This window comes from Podarcis muralis, chromosome 12 (genome assembly GCF_964188315.1).
Source record: "Podarcis muralis chromosome 12, rPodMur119.hap1.1, whole genome shotgun sequence".
NCBI lineage: Eukaryota > Metazoa > Chordata > Lepidosauria > Squamata > Lacertidae > Podarcis > Podarcis muralis.
In genome coordinates, this window is record NC_135666.1 from 31,772,125 (window position 1) to 31,791,599 (window position 19,475).

At 41.8% G+C, this 19,475-nt stretch overlaps 1 long non-coding RNA gene across 2 annotated transcripts; it reads right to left on the minus strand.

The window, feature by feature from the left end:
* Positions 1–1,080: 1,080 nt before the first annotated feature.
* LOC114607082 (uncharacterized) lies at positions 1,081–16,671 on the minus strand. 2 transcript variants are annotated; one of them, XR_003709075.2, is made up of 3 exons: positions 16,606–16,671; positions 2,146–2,249; positions 1,081–1,182 (listed from the first exon to the last, which is right to left on the minus strand). It is a non-coding gene; the product is annotated as an uncharacterized LOC114607082 (long non-coding RNA). The 2 variants fall into 2 exon arrangements; XR_003709076.2 differs by having other exon boundaries at positions 2,146–2,305; positions 16,606–16,668.
* Between the last annotated feature and the right edge of the window lie 2,804 nt (positions 16,672–19,475).

The following is a 19,475-nucleotide window of genomic DNA, read 5'->3' on the forward strand; positions in this document are numbered from 1 at the left end:
GCTGTTCTGTCCAGCTTGATACCCCCAAGAGATTGCCATCTGCCTCCCAGCTGTATCATCACAAGGCTCAAGCTGAGATGCTATCTGGATTTCCCTGGGACAGCTACAAAGTCCACTGTGCAACTTTCCCTGGGAAAGAGTGCCACGTATAAACACATTTATGGTCATTTCTCTACCAATACTTGCCTGGTGTTTCTGTCAAAAACACCACTGTGATATTTCAGCAGATGACAGAGTGGATTGCCCTTGTAACTTTCCACGCTAATGCACTTCACTGGACATTACTGCCTCATGTTGATACATTGCACAGTGGACATGGGGGTTTTCAATGGAAGAAACAGTGAGCTGCTTTGGCTCTCTATATCCCCCTGTGTGTCTTAAAATACTTTTTCTTCCATTATTTCTTCCTCTGCCTTTTATAACTTAGAAAGCACACACAGGAGCCTTTGTTACCCTAAATTTACTGTACATTTACCGTAACTGTATTATTGGCTTCCGGGTAGTCTCCAGCACCTATTCAAAAGCACTGGTTTTAAGTGTTTTTTGGGAAGCCTGGGTCCAAGATGCCTTATGGACCATTTTCTTCCATACAACTATGAAGTTCTTCCTCAGAGGCCTTGCTCTCGGTTCCCTCATTATCTGGGGGCAGGCAGTAGATGGAGGAGTAATTGAGACAGGGGCCTTTTCAGAAATAGCACCAAAAACAGCATCTTCACATACGTGTGTTGCTCTGTCCTTTCTCTGTTGGCCTTTAACAAGGCTGGCTCAGGATGTTTTGCTGCCAGAGGCAAAACAGAAAATGTCATTCCCCTCCTGTACTTCTGTACTGCCCACTTTCCTTGCTCATGCATTGCATTTCCAGATTTGTATAATGCCTAAATAAGACTAATGCAGGAAGCATCTGTGTACATGGAGCATATTGCTAATTTCTGCAAAGGTTTACTTCAGGAACGTTAATGTTCATTTAAATAATACCTGAGCACAGCAACCGTGATTTATTAGTCTGCTTTTATTTCAGGATGACACTGTCCCTCTACTAAAGTTTAATTGATATATATATATATATGAGAGACCCAGCTTTTCAATTTATCATAGACTTGCAAGCCTCTTTTGTCCCATACTGGCCATCCATTGGCTCTCTGTGAAGCTTCACACAGAATCACGGTTTTAATGGATAGTCTGCTGAGGGGTAAGAGCGAAGGAATGACATGAATTACTTATAAAGTTCAGAGATATACTGTGGCTGACAACAAGACTAATGACTGGCTTCTAGGCTTAACTACTCCATTTCCCACCCACCCCTCACCTATAGGCTGTCATTAACAAACCGCAAAGGTGTAAATGGGTTGAGAACACAGTCTGATGCCTGGGTGTTCACAAAGTGATGGAAAAGCTATGAAATAATATGGGACGTGTACATTTTTCACGGCATCATATCTTAGCTTTTAAATTCACAGATATCACCTTCTGAAAGAACATGCGGAGAGAAATGGCTGCATGCCTTCCTTCCCCTTCAGATTTAGTGGGCAGGAGTCCTGCTTTACATCCAGACTGAGAGCGCAAAATGCTTTAGCAGGCTACAGTTAAGTCTGCATATTTTGGTATGTTTCCCAAACAAAGCAAATGTGTTTCTGTGCTGGGCTGCGGTTCAACATTCTGTGTTGTCTTCCTGTGAACAATGCAGCAGCTTCAGCAAGAATGCATGTGTGGGAGAGAAGTGGGGTTAATCCTTCAAAACATAGAAATGTGTCATGGGAAACGCTCCACCACCTGCTTTTACTAATCGTACAGGCACCCTGATCTTCGGTCCTCACCATCTTTTATCCAGAACACACAAAGGGGCCAAATGTGATACAATGCAGTCTATGTGCATCAGCTCCAGGTTCAGCTTCCAGGAAGAAATTATGGACTAACCCAACGAAGCCGGATGCTGGATGATTCCAGACAGATAAAAGAAAGTACTCCTTCACGCAGCACATAGTTAAAACTATGGAACCTACTTTTGCAGGAGGCAGTGATGGCCATCAACTTGGGTGGCTTTAAAAGACAATTGGACAAAATCATAGAGGACACAGCTATCAACGCCTAGTAGCCTTTTAACATTACACTTAATGGGAGAGGTTGTGGTAGGGAGAGTTCTTTTACCTTACACTTAATGGCTGCCACTTCTCCAGCCCCACACTTGCGAATGGAGTCACGAAGTTGACTAAACTTGATTGCATGCAACTTCTGGTCTAGTTTGTTTCTCTCTTCATGGAGGACAAAGGAAAGAAACATTATTGCCGTGCAGCTTTGAGAGGAAGCTCTACAAATATATATAATCAGATAGTTCAGCAATATAGGATCTGTTCTTCTAGAACCCAACATAGTTGGGTTAAATAAGCAACAATAACGAAACAATGCACATTGTTAGACATCTAAGCTTTTTATCTTCAGTAAACTTCTGTCTCACTCACTGGTACATTAGTAATAAGAAGCTTTTTCTCTTTTCATATGATGCATTGTTTGGACATAGAAAGTGCATGTTGTCGTACTGTAATTGCTTATTCCCAGTTAAATGTGAGACAGTTGATTAAGGTGTTGGCCTGCTAGATTCAGTTTGCAAGTCTTCTGCAGCACATACATTTGATGATAGAAACCCTGTGTGAGAGTGTGCATACACACACATTTACGTGCACACACAGACAGACATGTGTGCTTGGAATTGAAAAGAAGGATGTGTCTATAGTTCAGCAAGGCAATCGAGTTGGCTTTTATTATTAGATTCATTGCTCAGACAATAAAACTAAGATCTTGTGGCTGGCGAAGTGCACTTTCCCTCCCCTTCCCAAATGATGTCAAATCACAAGGTGCTTTTCAAACTTGTCATTGTAATAAAGAAAAATGTGCTTTGAACATACTTCATTGCAACTGTTCTCCCGTGTATTGTATTGAAGTGGAACACTTCAAGCTGAGAAATAAAATTTTTGAAGAGAAAATATAACCCGCTTCAACTGTTTCAAAAGAAAATGTATGAGTATATATAAATGATAAACTTGCTGGGTATTAATGGACAAAGAAAAATGGTGTGATAAATGACCTTATTTGTAGAAACCCAATAATACATTTTTGGACTTCAGGTCTGCTCCCCAACTGTCTGCCATTGATACTGGCTTGCTGAACCAAAAATTGGCTATTTCATAAAGCTTAAGCTGTAGCTAGGCTTTTACAAAACACTCAGTACAATGGTACTGAAGCATCACAATCCATTGGTTGTTAGTATCAACAAAAAGCTAGCAGTATGGGACATTTTGCATATGTACAGCTTGCACTATTGGAAAACAAATCAATATAGAAAATAAATACACTATCGCACATTAAGCCCTTTTGAAAGCACAACTTTCCTTTCCTGCTTGGCAGGGGGTTGGACTCGATGGCCCTTGTGGTCTCTTCCAACTCTATGATTCTATGATTCTATGGTGCTTGATGTTCACTGGCTTCCTTTTTCAATGAGACATCACGAGCAGCTCCGTAAGAACGTTAAGAAGGCCCTAACAAGAGCAAACCAAAGGCCTATCAAATCCAACTTTCTGTTCTCACAGTGGCCCCTCAGATGCCTATTGGAAGCCCACAAGCAAGACCTAATGGCACACTCCTAATTCCATGTGTGCATCCTTTCAATGCACATATCTCAAATGTTGCAGTGAAGGGAGAAGCCTTGTCTTGGAGAGGGGATGCAGGTGGCGCTGTGGTCTAAACCACTGAGCCTCTTGGGCTTGCAGATCAGAAGGTTGGCAGTTCGAATCCACACAACAGGGTGAGCTCCTGTTGCTCTGTCCCAGCTCCTGCCTACCTAGCAGTTCAAAAGCATGCATTTCATTGAGCCACACTTTATTGTTTTCAGTGGAACACGCGTTTGAACATGCATCCCCATCGACATAATGGCACAGCCACTCATGTGTAAAGGTTACTAAGCTAAATCAGCACCTTGGTATTTAACAGATAATGTGTGATCAACTTTTGCTTCTAACCTAACACGTAGCTCTTCCAGCCCATTAACAGATATTTCAGACTGAAACAGCTGAATCGTGACTGCTATAAAGTTGTGTCTGGTATTAGGCATAAGGGGCACAGATAGAACAACAGCATTAACAACATTTGGTACACACATGCTAAGAGGAAAGTTGCTTCTTTGCTTGTATGTGTGCCAATACATGACACCAGCTCTATTGCAAGTTTACCTTGTATGAATATAGCACATTTAACGCTTGCTACCCAAAGCTTTACTAACATTAATGAACTCTTACAATGATTGAGGTCGATCCTGTGCTGTTTCAGAAAATGGAAGCCTTGTTAAATGCACACCTAAGAAAAGCACAGATGTAAATAGCAACAATGCCAGCTGTGCATCTCAGTGCAATGCAACCATGCATGTAAGTACCAGAGAGTTCACTGGCGCTTAATCCCGAGAAAGTATCCATAGGAGTGAATCAGATGCAAAAAGTAAAAAATGATGCCCCTTTTTCTTTATTGGAGCACATAGCTGGTTTTTTGTTTTTAAATGACAAGTAGAAAGATCAAGAACAGATCTTGGCATTGTTCCTATAAAGAACGGGGAGCAAGCATGCCAGAGATCATATTAACAGGAAGAAGAGTCCAAGCACGGGTGTGTGCGCGCGTGTGTGTAAAGTATGAATAGGAGTAGCAAAGTGAGATATCAGAGACCTAACAAGACGTCAACTTTGGAAAGAGTGAAATAGAGCATTAAAAAGAAGGTTCCAAAGTTTGAAATTGTGAGTAAAATTCAATAGATAACTTTAAAGTAGGCACACTACTAAGACTCAAAGTCATGGATACGAGTATTTTTTCCCCCTCAGTAAAAGTCACCCTTGCCCATTTTTTCTTGCAGTCTTCTTTCCACCTCTGTTATTCACATACCCCAAAGACTCAGAGGCATTTTAATAAATTGTGCACCTACATATCATGATTGTACCAGATTCACATATACTGTACCAAGTTTCAAGAATGTGTAAAGCATTGATCTTAATGCACTGCTATAGAAGGACAGCTTGAAATGGTTCTGGCTGCTGTGGCATTGGCTTCTTCCTTTTGATCATACACAGCATTATATTTTAGCATCCATTATGCAGAGGTTGTTGGGACCTTTATCTACAACAAGGTGAACTTTCAGGAGTGACATTTATTCAGTACAAAGGGCCATAGCTCAGCAGCAGAGCTACAAACGTCCCTCATCTGAATCCTTGTAGAGTCGCTGCCAGCCAGTGTTTGCATTCAAGCACCCATGTCAAGTACAGAAGTGAAAAGAATTCATTTGGCTTTTGGCTCCTGTTCCAAAAAAGTCACAAAATCCATTTATTAAAAAAGAATGTCACAAAACTAAAATAATTTCTAAAGAACACTAAGAGATTGGTTTCATGAAACAACAACTTAGAATGCTCTTATTATTCTGATCTTTGTTTGAAGTCTAGCAATGCTAATGATGGTCTCCAGTATCTAAATATAAGTGAATACAATCTTTTTCCTCATCGTTCCCCTGAATTGATCTAAACGGCTAAAGAATATTTGCAGTTCTATTCTAAGAACAGCACCATTTCTGCTGGGGATGTATTTTGCATACAGAAAATGGCTACGAATAGTTCAACATATCCGCCCCCCCCCCCCCCCCCGGTTTTCAATACCCCCTTTATTCCAGTCCCCATTTACATAGACCAATCTATGTATCAATCTATGCATCTCAGCATCAGCATCTATAATAAAACAGCACACACACAGGTGGCACCAACTGGCTCATCTACCTGCAAAGGGGCTTTACAAAACAGCCATTGATTATGTCCTAAGACAGAGATAGACTCTTTGCTTTTCTTCACACTGGCAATCCTTGGTTAGGCTCAGGAGGAAGGAGCTCTCTTTATTAGCATCAGGGCCAGGGCACTGGGGAGAGGAGGAGGGGGGCATGGTACTAAAGGGGCTAAACCTTTTATCTGACCATTTCCCCAATATAAATGAATCGCTCCCATACCACCCTAGTAGTATGGTGGCTAAGAGATGGAGCTGTAAAGTCCCCAGTGTGAATCTTGTTTCTGCTATGAACTCACTAGGTTGGCCTAAGCAAGCCACTCTCTCTTATTCTCAACCTAGAATAGGGAGGATAATAATACTAATTTACACAGGGCTGTTGTACCGATTACACCCAGATGATGCATGTGAACATTTGAAAATGCTATTAAAAAGTTGTAGTTGCTGTTGTTGTTAGCTGTACAGACAAGCTTTGATGGTTGCTTTTCTGATTTAAATTTGGGAAATGAAAAATTGGGCAAATGAAATCAGCCAAGAAAGATGTTGGGAAATTCAATTCTGGATCTCCTCCATCTGATCTAGCTTTGTCTTTAGGGCCAACTAGAAGAAAGAGCATGAGATACATTGTCCAGCTGCGGCAAAGCAGTCTCTCCTCCTACTGGTATAATTGTAAAGGATTTGGTGTGTTATTCTGGATCTAACTCATATTGTTGTTTCAGCTGCTTATTTAGTCTCAAGGAGGAGTGTCAACACACTTCCTAAAGGAAGGTAGACTAGTCAATGTTCTCTTCCAACATAGTGGGAAAATAAATATTCCTTTAATGAGGTGCCACTTTGTGGGGTCGGGGAGGAAGCCGGAAGTGAAGTGTTAATTCACAGGTAGGCAAAATAAGGCCCGGGGGCTGGATCCAGCCCGATCGCCTTCTAAATCTGGCTCATGTATGGTCTGGGAATCAGCGTGTTTTTACACGAGTAGAATGTGTCCTTTTATTTAAAATGCATCTCTGGGTTACTTGTGGGACATAGGAATTCATTCATTCCCTCCCCCCAAAAAATAGTCCGGCCCCCCACAAGGTCTGAGTGACAGTGGACCAGCCCCCTGCTGAAAAAGTTTGTTGACCCCTGAAAAAGTTTGTTGACCCTGCTGAAAAAGTTTGTTGAAAAAGTTTGTTGGAGACACGGCCTGGAAGATAGGGCAGACAACAACATCTGTTGGCAGTGTAATATGGGAATATTCCTGCCCTTTGTAAAGACACAGGATTTATTTATGCATTTAAAAGATTTATATAATAAGCACCAACCAAGGGTGGTAACCCAAAAACTGAAAATCTAGATTTATTTATATTAAGAAATGTACTGTTAATTCCAATGACCTTCATTTGAAGGTCACCCCCCCCCCTTTAAAGTTTTTATCAATCAATGACCATTGTTTGTGCATTCAATAACGGTAGGATTTTGTTCAGCCTTTCTTTTGTGAATTGGAAGGACAGTCCCTCCTCTTCACACACAAAACCAATTGAGCAGCTATTGGCTGCAAGGTTTTTGGTTTTGTTACGGCAAAATCTGGGTGCGAGGCTGCTCTGCCACCCAGCTCATCGGACTAAGTCCGTGGGTCCCTGCGGAGGAAAATGAGCTCAGCCGGAGACAGGAGCAAGCAGCAGAAGATCCAAGTTTATTGCGCAACAGGTTCAAGGCGAGATTGAACCCCGAGAATGGGGCGACCTAAACTTTTGAAACTCCCTCCATGTCCCAGAATACAGTGCAAGAAACGTCATGAATACATAATGAGAAGGTTGGGTTTCACGGGTTGCATCATGAATATATTACACACGTCATGAATATGTTTACAGAGAGGTGGGGTTACATTGATTTACATTTGAGATAAGGGAGGGGGAATGTGCAGAGTGAGGGATATACATAAATAAACATTTCTTGAGTACCGGTGGTGGCATGACAATGGGACAGTGATATGCATCGTCTGCCACCTGGCATTGCCGGGAGGAAGGGTTTGGCAGGACGATCTGACAGGATTAAGAAGTTCCTGTGTACGTGACCTGTCGCTTCAGGGATTATGGAGGTCGGGGTGGCATCATGGAGTCCAAAGGGAGCTGAGTTGAATGACACCAAGAGCTAGGAAATCGGAGTTATGGTTGATTTTATATCAATTTCCAAAGGTTTTCTATGCTTTCTGACCTATTCCGTATTGGTGATCAAAAGCGAAACAAAATGGACACATTGTAGCAAGAATGGATACACTCACGTTAGGAATAGGGCGGGAGAAAGGCATAGGAAAGATGGGGCTTATTCCGCCCGCGTGAAGACAGGAAAGAGAGCCCTTTATTTACAAGGCAGGGGTACAGTGTGGTGCCTATGCAATGGTGCGGGGGCCCCTGCAGTGCCCAGCCGGCCTCGAACCCCTTCAGGGAGCGGTGGGGAAGGATGGGTACCCCCCCCTGTTCCTTCCGTATCAGTCCCCCATTCGGAGATAGATTTGCATTAAAGTTCTGCAAGAACTTGCAAATCTTTTCTCCGCACCCTAAATCTCGGTGAATGTAGGGGTGCCCTGTGAGTGGGAATAGGCTCTAATGGAAAAGGAGGTGGGTGGGCAGCAAAAGAGGGAACAACACGGACGAATAAAATTACTTGTGGCACCCTAGCTCTTTCAAACACTTTCAATAGTGGTGTATGCTTTACATTTAGCAGGAAGGTCCACTACTGACTGAAAAAAAATGCAGTTTGCTTTTTAGCCCCACCGTTTTTGTGTTTTCAGGTGCCAAGCTAGCTCTCCTGTGGTCTCACACCGGCATAGTGGTACAGTAACACATCCTGCTGAATCCCCTCAGGGCTTTCATTTAACCATGTTGCCTGGCAACCACCATAGCTGACCAGGCTTGGACACATCATGAGAGATATGTCTTCGCCTTGGTCTTTCTATGGGGTTTTCATTATTGCAGGCTCTGGTCTCACCCTCATGGAAAGTTGTCCACTTGCTCTTAAAGGACCAAAACTAGTTGCAGCCTGGATACACGTGCCCAATTCCGGTAGAGTCCAATTTGAATTTATCTTGCCCCATGGTTCTCAACTTTTCAAAACCAATATGTTAAAACCAAAGCCATTCCTAAGGGGGCATTTGTCCAAATGAGTCAATTTAACTCTATAAGGGACCATTCTTGCTACATCAAGGCATATACAATTTTCTTGTTATCAATAATAATATTATGTATGGTAGTCGTGTCCTCAAATAAATAAATAAAATTTGGGACATGATCTACACACAATTTCATCTGGCATCCTAATCAAAACATCTCAAATAATAATAAGGAGTGTTGCTTCAAATCTATCTGATAGATTAATTTCGCAGCTGTAGATGAAAACCAAGATTAATAAGTAAATAAATGCAGAACAATTGCTACTTGAAGACAGTACTGAATCTGCAAGAGATGCAGGGAAATCATAGAAAAGATTTGAAATAGTTTTCTGGAACAGAAAGAAAGAAATAGTAAAATTTGGGAACTTCATATATAGAAAAACATTGAATGCATAAATAAATGGGTAGGGAAGGTTGGCACTCTTCAGAGTGCCAGGTGGGACAAGGAAATATGATCATCAGTTGACTTGATCTAAGTATAGTCTGCTCTATTGGAAAGCATTGTAATATATGGGAGTCCTCCATGAAGACTTGGGGTGTAAGCCATATCCTTCTGCTGTTCATAGTTATGTATGTATTACACATAAATTTTTCTTTTGTGGAGATAACACATAATCAGACACACTTCAACATTCCTACATAATAACACATAATACACAACAAACTAATTAAATATCAGTTGAATATAAAAGTCAAAAAAATGTCCTTGCAATTCAACTCCTCCCCTGTTTGTCAGCCCCACTCCTCCGGCAGTCTATATCCTTTGAAAGAGATAGCTGTGGCCACTTTGAAACTTTGGTGTCTTCTGTTGTGGTGGCGAAGCTTTTCATTGGATCTGTAATAACACACTTGTAGAAGTGATATCCTGTAAGGGCAGGGTGGACTTAAAAGACACAGTTAAAATAATAATAAAACACACACACACACACACACACACACACACACACACACACACATTGACCTATGAGGAACCAAAATAAATAAATGCTAAGACACAGAATTTTAAGAAATCTGAAGTAACAATGAAAATAAAAAGAGTGTTTCTTGATGTGACAACATCGGCTAGAATGTTAATAGCAAAATACTGGAAAATGAATTAATGGCAATTTAAAGTTGTGCAAGTACCTTGAACTAGCCAAAATGACAGAATTAATAAGGAATGCTCAGGCAAAAGGTAAACAAATACCATTCCACAAACAATGTTTGGTTATGCTTCGGTTAATTTCATAGACATCATGGAAAAACGGATTAAATAAATGGAAACAGATTATTTGTAACTTTAAAAGTGTCAAAGCCACGAAGAGATGGAAGTCACTAATATAGTAGGGATTTCACAGAACAGAAAGAAAGTTGTTGTGGGAGAAAAAGGGACAAACACTTTGTTATCGGGGCTCACATATCCTGTTAAAAGGGAAAATTATTTCATGTGAGAAGCCTGTCAGGAAATGCTGTTCCTAAAATGCACACAAACAAAGTCTGTGATTTAAATCCCATTGAGGGGTGGAATTCTTTGATATTTACCTGTGAAAAGAATTTGGCATGTTTAAGATTTCAAACTTGGGACACATTAAGGGTGATTTCTCTCAATGGTTCTAAGTTTTACATAAACCTCCTCCCCCCCCCACAGTTCCCCCTCCTCCCTCTCTCTCTCTCTCATTTCTTTTCCTATCCTTTTTTTTTTTTTTTGCTGATCTAGTCTCTGTGCATGTGTGGAGTTCATGTCTCAGCAAACCTTTTATACTATTGAAATGTTGCATCTTTTGGCAAAATTAGAATTTGAATAAGGGAAGGGTAAGGAGTAGATTTTAAAAGAGGGTTAGATTTAAAACAAAAGAGAGAAACTCAGCAATTGAAGTATTCACCAACAAAAGCTAGCAATTTCAGCCCAAGCAAAGCGACTGCTTCCTTTATGTACAGGAAAGGGCTAATATCCCTCTGGCCATTCGTGGAACAATGCCGCGCCCTTATATATGGGGAAAAAATGGCCAGAGAATCAGAATTCATAGGATTTTTAATTTTTTTTTATTTTTTTTATTTTTTTTTAACATTCTAAGTTTTCGGCCTTACCATTTGCAGACAAAAATTTTCCTGCCCCTTTATTTACAGGATTGGTCAAGGCCCATGTGTATTTGTCTGATTTTCAAATAGTAGACAAAATGATAAACAAAATGATAAACACTGTAATCACTCAAATGCTTGGTACTACCAGTTGTGCTTCAAAACATCACAGCTTCACCTCTCACCTTTTTAAAACTAAAGAGCAAAGCTAGGCTGAATTTCAACTCCATCACCACACCAGAATTTAAGAATTACCCTGCAATGCTTGCAGACACATGTCCTTCCACACAGCCACAAATTGGGAGAGTTGAAAGGGACCCTGGGGTCATCTAGTCCAACCCTCCAAAATAAAGGGTTCACAGCAAGATTTCACAGCAAGATTTGTACTACACACACATACTTATGTACACAGGCACTACTGGGGAAGAGAGCACAATCAGTGCTCCTATCATGTACTAAGGAAGAGGAAAATAAAAATTCCCAACTTTATACAGAACCCTTTAGCAGATCTTGAGATTAGTTTGAGTTTATTTCCTTAGATTAGTTTGAGTTTACTTCCTTAGACGTGCAAGTTCCTTAGAGTGCAAGTTCCTAGACAAATTATCTTTAAAGAAAGATTGAAGTGAACATTTTCTTAAGATAGGGAGAGGATCTCTTATAAAGCATAGTTAAAACAGCCATAGATTTGATTTAAAGGGAATACAAAAGTGACAATTTTTCCTGAATTTGCAGAGGAATAGTAAACCTAATCTATGCCCCCCCCTTTGCAGTTTCCTTTAAAGGAAGCTTACTCGGGAGTAAATTTACCTGGCACAGAAGTAAGAAGGAGAAGAAAAGAAGAAGAAAAAACCTGAAAGAGACAGAATGAAACAGGGGGGGGGGCATTTTCTAAGAAAAGAGGCTAGGAAATCTTATAGAGACTGATATCAGGAGCCTTACTATAACTCTTCTGTCCAACTCTTATGTCCAACCAAATCAAAGTTAAAAATGGACTCAGATATTTTCTTAGAAAGAACACCATATTGTCAGTCATATGCTTAATGAAATACTGCATTTTAGCTTGAGAGCAATTGTGCTCAACTAGGCTTTTGCAGCAGAAACATTAGGTTAACTTCACATTCCAAAATAGACTGTAGACTCACAATCTCAAAAGTTGCGGCAAAGCAAGAGGTGGGGTAAACATTTGCACCCCTCATTCTCATTTTGTATTATTTAGGACTGATAAGGTCCAGCATGGCTTCCTTAGATTTAAAATTTTGAAGCAAGCTTGCAGTTTAAACTATGCACACTTAAGAAAGGTAGTCTGTCAAAGACAGAAGGAACAGACAACACACATAACAGACAACATGTAAACATACATATTCTACATATATGTATTAACAGACAACACACATAACAGACAACATGTAAACATATATATTCTCATCCTTCAGTTGGTTATTGCAAGGAGTTGGGCCGCTTCCTTTAGCTTCATTAAGTGAAATTAGTAGGAAGGTCCCACATGGTTTTAAGAGCCTCCTTGCCTCTTCAAACACAACCAGTTAACCAAACTGGCAGGGCTCACAATGCTTAGTTGACTGGGTACCCCTTTATATATGCATGCGTTGTTGTTGCTTTTTTTTTGGGGGGGGGATAGAGAAGGGAGAAAGAGAGGGGTTGATTTGGATTTGGGTAACTTGTACAGGGGTTTATTTAGGGTTTCCTATCTCTTGTTGCTTGGCAACTTCCTAATGGGTTTTAGCGAGCTCTATCTATCTAGTTTCCTCTATTCCTTTCCTTATTTCCTATTCCAAATCCTGGGGTTCCTTTCCACTCTGCCAAATCCTGCCCAATTCCTCATGGGCTATCCCTCCTGGCAACCTCCTTATCTATCGTCCCAATCTCAGGAAAAGGGGCCCTACTGGACGCCCGTGCCGTGCGGTGCCAGATCGGGTGATCCCTGGATAGAACTTCGAACTGAAAATCCCCCTTGCTTTTGGAAGCGGGCTCACGCACGATACACGTGTTACGTGGCTCCGACCAGTGCGGCTGGGATTGGGATAGAAAGCAAGACCCCTTCCTGCCCCCTCCGTAAGGGCGCTCGGGAAGTTCGGAAGAAGAACTCCAACCCCTTGCTTTCAACTGAGATGCCCGTTGCGGAGAGTCGGCTGTCTTTCCAAGCCGGGTCTCTCCGTCTTACTTTCGGACTCTCAATTGGTGCGGCTGACTGGAGGGTTTGAGAGGAGAAAGAGATAGAGCTCAGAACCCCCCTTTTGGGTCGAGCAGCAGTCCACGGTCTCTCTCACCAATTGGACCAAGAGACAGGCGAGAAGGAGCGATAGAGAGGAGGGCAGAGAATTCAGTTGCCAGGAGACTTCCACCCCCTTCCCACCAGTGCACTGGATTTTCCTTTTCCTTATACTCACGTGTCTTCTATGATGATCCCGGGATCGATGAATAAGCCGGCTGGATCCCTCTTTGCTCCCCGGCTGAACTCCTAGGGCTTTTGATTACCGCCCGGGAGATGGCTGGGGGTCCAAAAGGATCTTCCCAGGCAAAATGGCCCAGAGCCGGCTGAAGATTTCGGGGCCCCCAGTCAGCAGCTCGGGAGAACCGCAAGCCCCACGTTGGGCGCCATCTGTTACGGCAAAATCTGGGTGCGAGGCTGCTCTGCCACCCAGCTCATCGGACTAAGTCCGTGGGTCCCTGCGGAGGAAAATGAGCTCAGCCGGAGACAGGAGCAGGCAGCAGAAGATCCAAGTTTATTGCGCAACAGGTTCAAGGCGAGATTGAACCCCGAGAATGGGGCGACCTAAACTTTTGAAACTCCCTCCATGTCCCAGAATACAGTGCAAGAAACGTCATGAATACATAATGAGAAGGTTGGGTTTCACGGGTTGCATCATGAATATATTACACACGTCATGAATATGTTTACAGAGAGGTGGGGTTACATTGATTTACATTTGAGATAAGGGAGGGGGAATGTGCAGAGTGAGGGATATACATAAATAAACATTTCTTGAGTACCGGTGGTGGCATGACAATGGGACAGTGATATGCATCGTCTGCCACCTGGCATTGCCGGGAGGAAGGGTTTGGCAGGACGATCTGACAGGATTAAGAAGTTCCTGTGTACGTGACCTGTCGCTTCAGGGATTATGGAGGTCGGGGTGGCATCATGGAGTCCAAAGGGAGCTGAGTTGAATGACACCAAGAGCTAGGAAATCGGAGTTATGGTTGATTTTATATCAATTTCCAAAGGTTTTCTATGCTTTCTGACCTATTCCGTATTGGTGATCAAAAGCGAAACAAAATGGACACATTGTAGCAAGAATGGATACACTCACGTTAGGAATAGGGCGGGAGAAAGGCATAGGAAAGATGGGGCTTATTCCGCCCGCGTGAAGACAGGAAAGAGAGCCCTTTATTTACAAGGCAGGGGTACAGTGTGGTGCCTATGCAATGGTGCGGGGGCCCCTGCAGTGCCCAGCCGGCCTCGAACCCCTTCAGGGAGCGGTGGGGAAGGATGGGTACCCCCCCCTGTTCCTTCCGTATCAGTTTGGTTGTCACCAAATGTTTTGGAAAGATAAGAGCTTAATAAAGTTACAGCATGATGGTTGAATGGCTAATTGTTTTCGATTTACTGCAGTTAATGTTTGCACTAATCTTTTTACAAGCAAATTAAATGGATGGATTTAATGGATGGCAACTGCAGGGCTTTTGTTTGGTTTGGTTTTGTATCTGCAGCATGCAAAAACCCTCCAGCAACCACATTTTTAAATGTAAAACAGTATGACAAAGCACCAAACTCTGGGTTTTTTAAAAATGTAATTCATAATTTGTAGATATTTCAGTTACTAGTCTAGAGATGCTGGTAAAAATATGTCTATTTCTCTGGAAAAAAAAGAAAAAACATTATATGCTGCTGTAGTATCATAATACTCTGCCAGAATTTTCCATATTCTAGTGCTAAATAATTGTAGGATTGGATGAGACCCCAAGTGTCATCTAGTCCAACCTCTTGCAATGCAGGCACTATGCATGGTGCGGCAGATAAGTGTCAATATATTTACTTTTTTAAAAAAAAAACAGCAACACCTTGAACAATGCAATGTGTTCACAATGGGTTATCGTCTCATTTTCTTTTGTGGCAGAATTACGGTAGCATTTCCCCAACAGACCCAAACCAAACTGTTCAGATGGATTAAAACATAGATCAGTTGCTCTGACTGAATTAAAAACTATTGCTGCCCTAAGCTGCCATTAACTGAACGCTATGATGTATTTTTTGGCTGGGGAAACTGGCGTGATCAATGCTGCTAATCTATGATGTAATTTTTCATTGTCTGGTGTGATAAATCATAGATAGAATGATTATCGTGGTCTGTATACATGGGGCTGTCTTTGAAGATGGCTCAGAAACTGCAGCTGGTGCAGAAACCAGGAGCTAAAGTACTGATGGGAACAAAGCAGCTTGAACATATAACACTGGTTTTGGCACAGCTGGCTAAGCCACTTTGAATATACGCAGATGCAGCATTCATCCTCTTGAGTCACTTCTCCAGGTGGCCCCACTGAGAAACATTCGGGGGGCGGGGTGGCAAGAGAGAGGTTCCCTGTCCATTGTAGTTCCCCATTTATGGAATAATCTCTCCAGTGAGGCCTGCTTGGCGCCAACATTAACATCTGTTCAATGCCAGGTTAAAACATACCTCTTCTTCCAGGCGTTTGAAGAAATATGGTCATCATTACTACTGGTGTTTCCATGTTATACCTATCTTCTTTGAAGGGGCACTGTTGAACCACGTTTCTGTGTGTTTCAATTGTGTATGCAAATTGCCTAGAAATGTTTTGTATTAGGCAAGAAGGATGCAGCTAGCCCCATATGCCTGATGTTACTGTGTGTACTTAAAACATGAGCCTGAATATTTTCAAGAACCGGCAAATGAAACCCCTCTCTCTTAAGTAGTATGAATATGGGTTTGGGGTGGCTTCATCTGTACAGTCCACTTTTCATCTCTGTGATGCAGATCTAGTGCATGCCATAAAATTAGTTTCTGGGCCCAATTCAAAGTGCTGGTATTGACCTATAAAGCCTTAAACAGCTCAGGACGGCAATACCTCAAGGACTGCCTCTTTCCATATGAACCTACCCAGAACTAGAGATCATCTTCTGAGGCCTTTCTTCGTGTGCCTCCTCCTCAAGAGGTCCGGAGAGTGACAACACAGGCCTTCTCTGCAGTGGCTCCCTGTTTGTGGAATGCTCTCCCCAGGGACGTTCGCCTGACGCCTTCATTATACACCTTTAGGCGCCAGCAAAAATATTCCATTTTAACTCGGCCTTTGGTTGATTTGATTGATATCCTATGCCCTTTTAAAATGTGTTGGGGTTTTTTTGGTGGGGGGGGGGGTTATTGCGTTGTTGTTTTTATTGTGATTACGGTATGCATTTTGTGGTTTTACATTTTGATTTTATTCTGTGAACCTCCCTGAGACCTGTGGGTATAGGGTGGTACATACCGGTATATAAATAATAATAATAATAATAATAATAATAATAATAATAATAATAATATAACATCAGTTAGAAAACTTAGAGTATATACTGATGTCATACTCACCTGTGTTATTTCCATGCATCCCTCTTACCTGAGGGGAGCAGTAAGTTGTGATTCTGTTCCTTTCTGCCTCCAGGGACAACAATATAAAGAATATATAAAACATAACACTCTGTTAGCCTACATATACCCAAGTGACACCATTCTGCTTTGCAGGGCAACTGGCATCATTGGGCCAGAGGTTAGGCAGCTACACCAGTGCAAGGAGACAAGGTGCCCCCTGGTGCCCAACTTGTAATATGAGATAGTGCGTGTTTTTAGGATCCATTTGACAACTGGCAAATTTTACTTTATTTCAAGATTATAAATAAATAGTTTTTGAATGGGTATGTTTTTTGGGGGGGTGTCTAGTTCCATGTCTGTGAACTCAGCATGCGTCCCTTTTTATTGTTATTTTTGTATTGAGCGGTAATATTATTCAGAAAGGAAAAGCATGCCTACTGAGGTTACAAGCACTCCTGTTTTAAATGAGGTACAAACTGCATGACTCAGACAATTTAAAAATGCAGATTTCCAGACTCATAAACCCTTAGATGAATTTTGGTGCACAAAGATAATGACTAGACCTAATCCCTAATATTGGAGATAATGTTTAAACAAATGTATTTAATTTAATGAGACACCTGGACAAGCTTATTTAATTCACCCTTGCATCCAATTAGCTGTATTGAAGGGACAGTTACTATATTTCATCTTAAGGATTCTCCCCCCACCCATTTCATATTAATCCTTTTAATACCCTCAAAGGAAGCACAGATGAAAACAGGGAGGGGGGAATCTTGTTAATTAACCTGGACCTCTGGAAAACCTTTTCTGGGGTGTTATAGAGTGCTGCTAATACTCTGACCTCCTATAAAAATCTGAGTTCTGTGCATGAATAATAATAAGTATGCAAATAAATGTATGCTGTTGCCAGAAAGAGGACTGTGTTAATATTAAGTTATTCAATAGTTATACCTAATCATACAAAAACCAAACATTATATTAATAAAAACTGTCGTGTTTCCCTAGTATTTTAGAAGATTTCTCAGAGAAATGAAAACAGGCCCTAATCCAAAGATGCTGCATTGAGCTCCTTGGGAGGCAGGATAAAATTGTGTAATAATAAGAAGTAGCAGCATATAATGACAATCCTGCCCCAACTGCCAATTAGTTTCTGGGCCCAATTTAACATGCAGGTTTTGACCTATAAAGCCTCTCCCCATATGAACCGACCTGGACCCTGCAGCCCTTCTTCATGTGCCTCCTCCAGAAGTCTGGAGGGCGGCAACATGAGAACGGACTTTTCTGTGGTGGCTCCCCTGGCACCCTTGTTACATATCTTTACAGGGGTGCCAACTTGAATAAAATATTGTGGGGGCCCAATTAGGCCCCGGCCCGTTTAATTGATCACAGGACACAGTGCACACACACCATTTGAATGAGAATGCCCATCAACTTATTGCCCAATATTTTATTGTAGGGACCAAAACCCCCACAGCCCCTAGCAGTTGGCTTCTATGCTTAGGTATGTCTCTCAGGCAGGGGGCGGACTTTCAAATGCCCTCAGTGCCCTTTGTTGTTGTTGTTTAGTCGTTTAGTCGTGTCCGACTCTTCGTGACCCCATGGACCAGAGCACACCAGGCACTTCTGTCTTGCACTGCCTCCCGCAGTTTAGTCAAACTCATGCTGGTAGCTTTGAGAACACTGGTAGCTTCAGTGCCCTATGTGAGGCCAAAGATCAGTACCCCCTGCCTTCTGTTCTCTGTGTGTGCAGTACTGAATTTGCTTTATGCCAGACTGTTTTACTTGATGTTTCAATGTGTTGTCTTTTTCCCTTTTTTGATACAGTGGTACCTCGGGTTACAGACGCTTCAGGTTACAGAATCCACTAACCCAGAAATAGTACCTCGGGTTAAGAACTTTACCTCAGGATGAGAACTGAAATCGCATGGCGGCAGCGAGAGGCCCCATTAGCTAAAGTGGTACCTCAGGTGAAGAACAGTTTCAGGTTAAGAACGGACCTCTGGAACAAATTAAGTTCTTAACCCAAGGTACCACTGTATTTTTATTTAAAATACTAATCAGTATAGAAATGAAATTAAAAATAACTGCAATGCCCTGTGGTGCCCACCCCCCTGTCAGCTTGGTGCCCAGTGCAGGGCGGATTTAGGTTTGATGAGGCCCTAAGCACTACTGAAGGTAATGGGGCCCTTTATATGTCCAGCTGTCCTCTGTCAACAACAAATTGTCGCTGTTTTTTGTGCTGAATATATGCTGTACGGTAATTTATGGACCTATTAGGTATCTAAAGCCATTTGCACATAACAAAATATGTACATCATAGGAGCCAACACAACATGAAACACTGTTGCTGTATGTAGGTTTTATTTTATTTGTTTTTTTAATCTTATATTTTGGAAATGTACATCCAGGTTTTTTTCCTTTAATTTTTTGGGGGGCCCCCAAGAGAGTGGGGCCCTAAGCTATAGCTTGTTTAGCTTATACGGAAATCTGGCACTGGAAGCACAAGCTTAACTGATATAGTGGTACCTCGGGTTAAGTACTTAATTCGTTCCGGAGGTCCGTTCTTAACCTGAAACTGTTCTTAACCTGAAGCACCACTTTAGCTAATGGGGCCTCCTGCCGCCGCCGCCCGATTTCTGTTCTCATCCTGAAGCAAAGTTCTTAACCCGAGGTAATATTTCTGGGTTAGAAGACTGTAACCTGAAGCGTATGTAACCTGAAGCGTATGTAACCTGAGGCACCACTGTACTTTAAATTTGCCTCTGCCCCAGGCCTTTCCCCCTTAATAATTAATTAAACAATTTTTAGCCTTTAAAACTGGGGGTTTATTGTTTCTATTTGTTTCTGTTTGTTGTTATGCTTTGTTT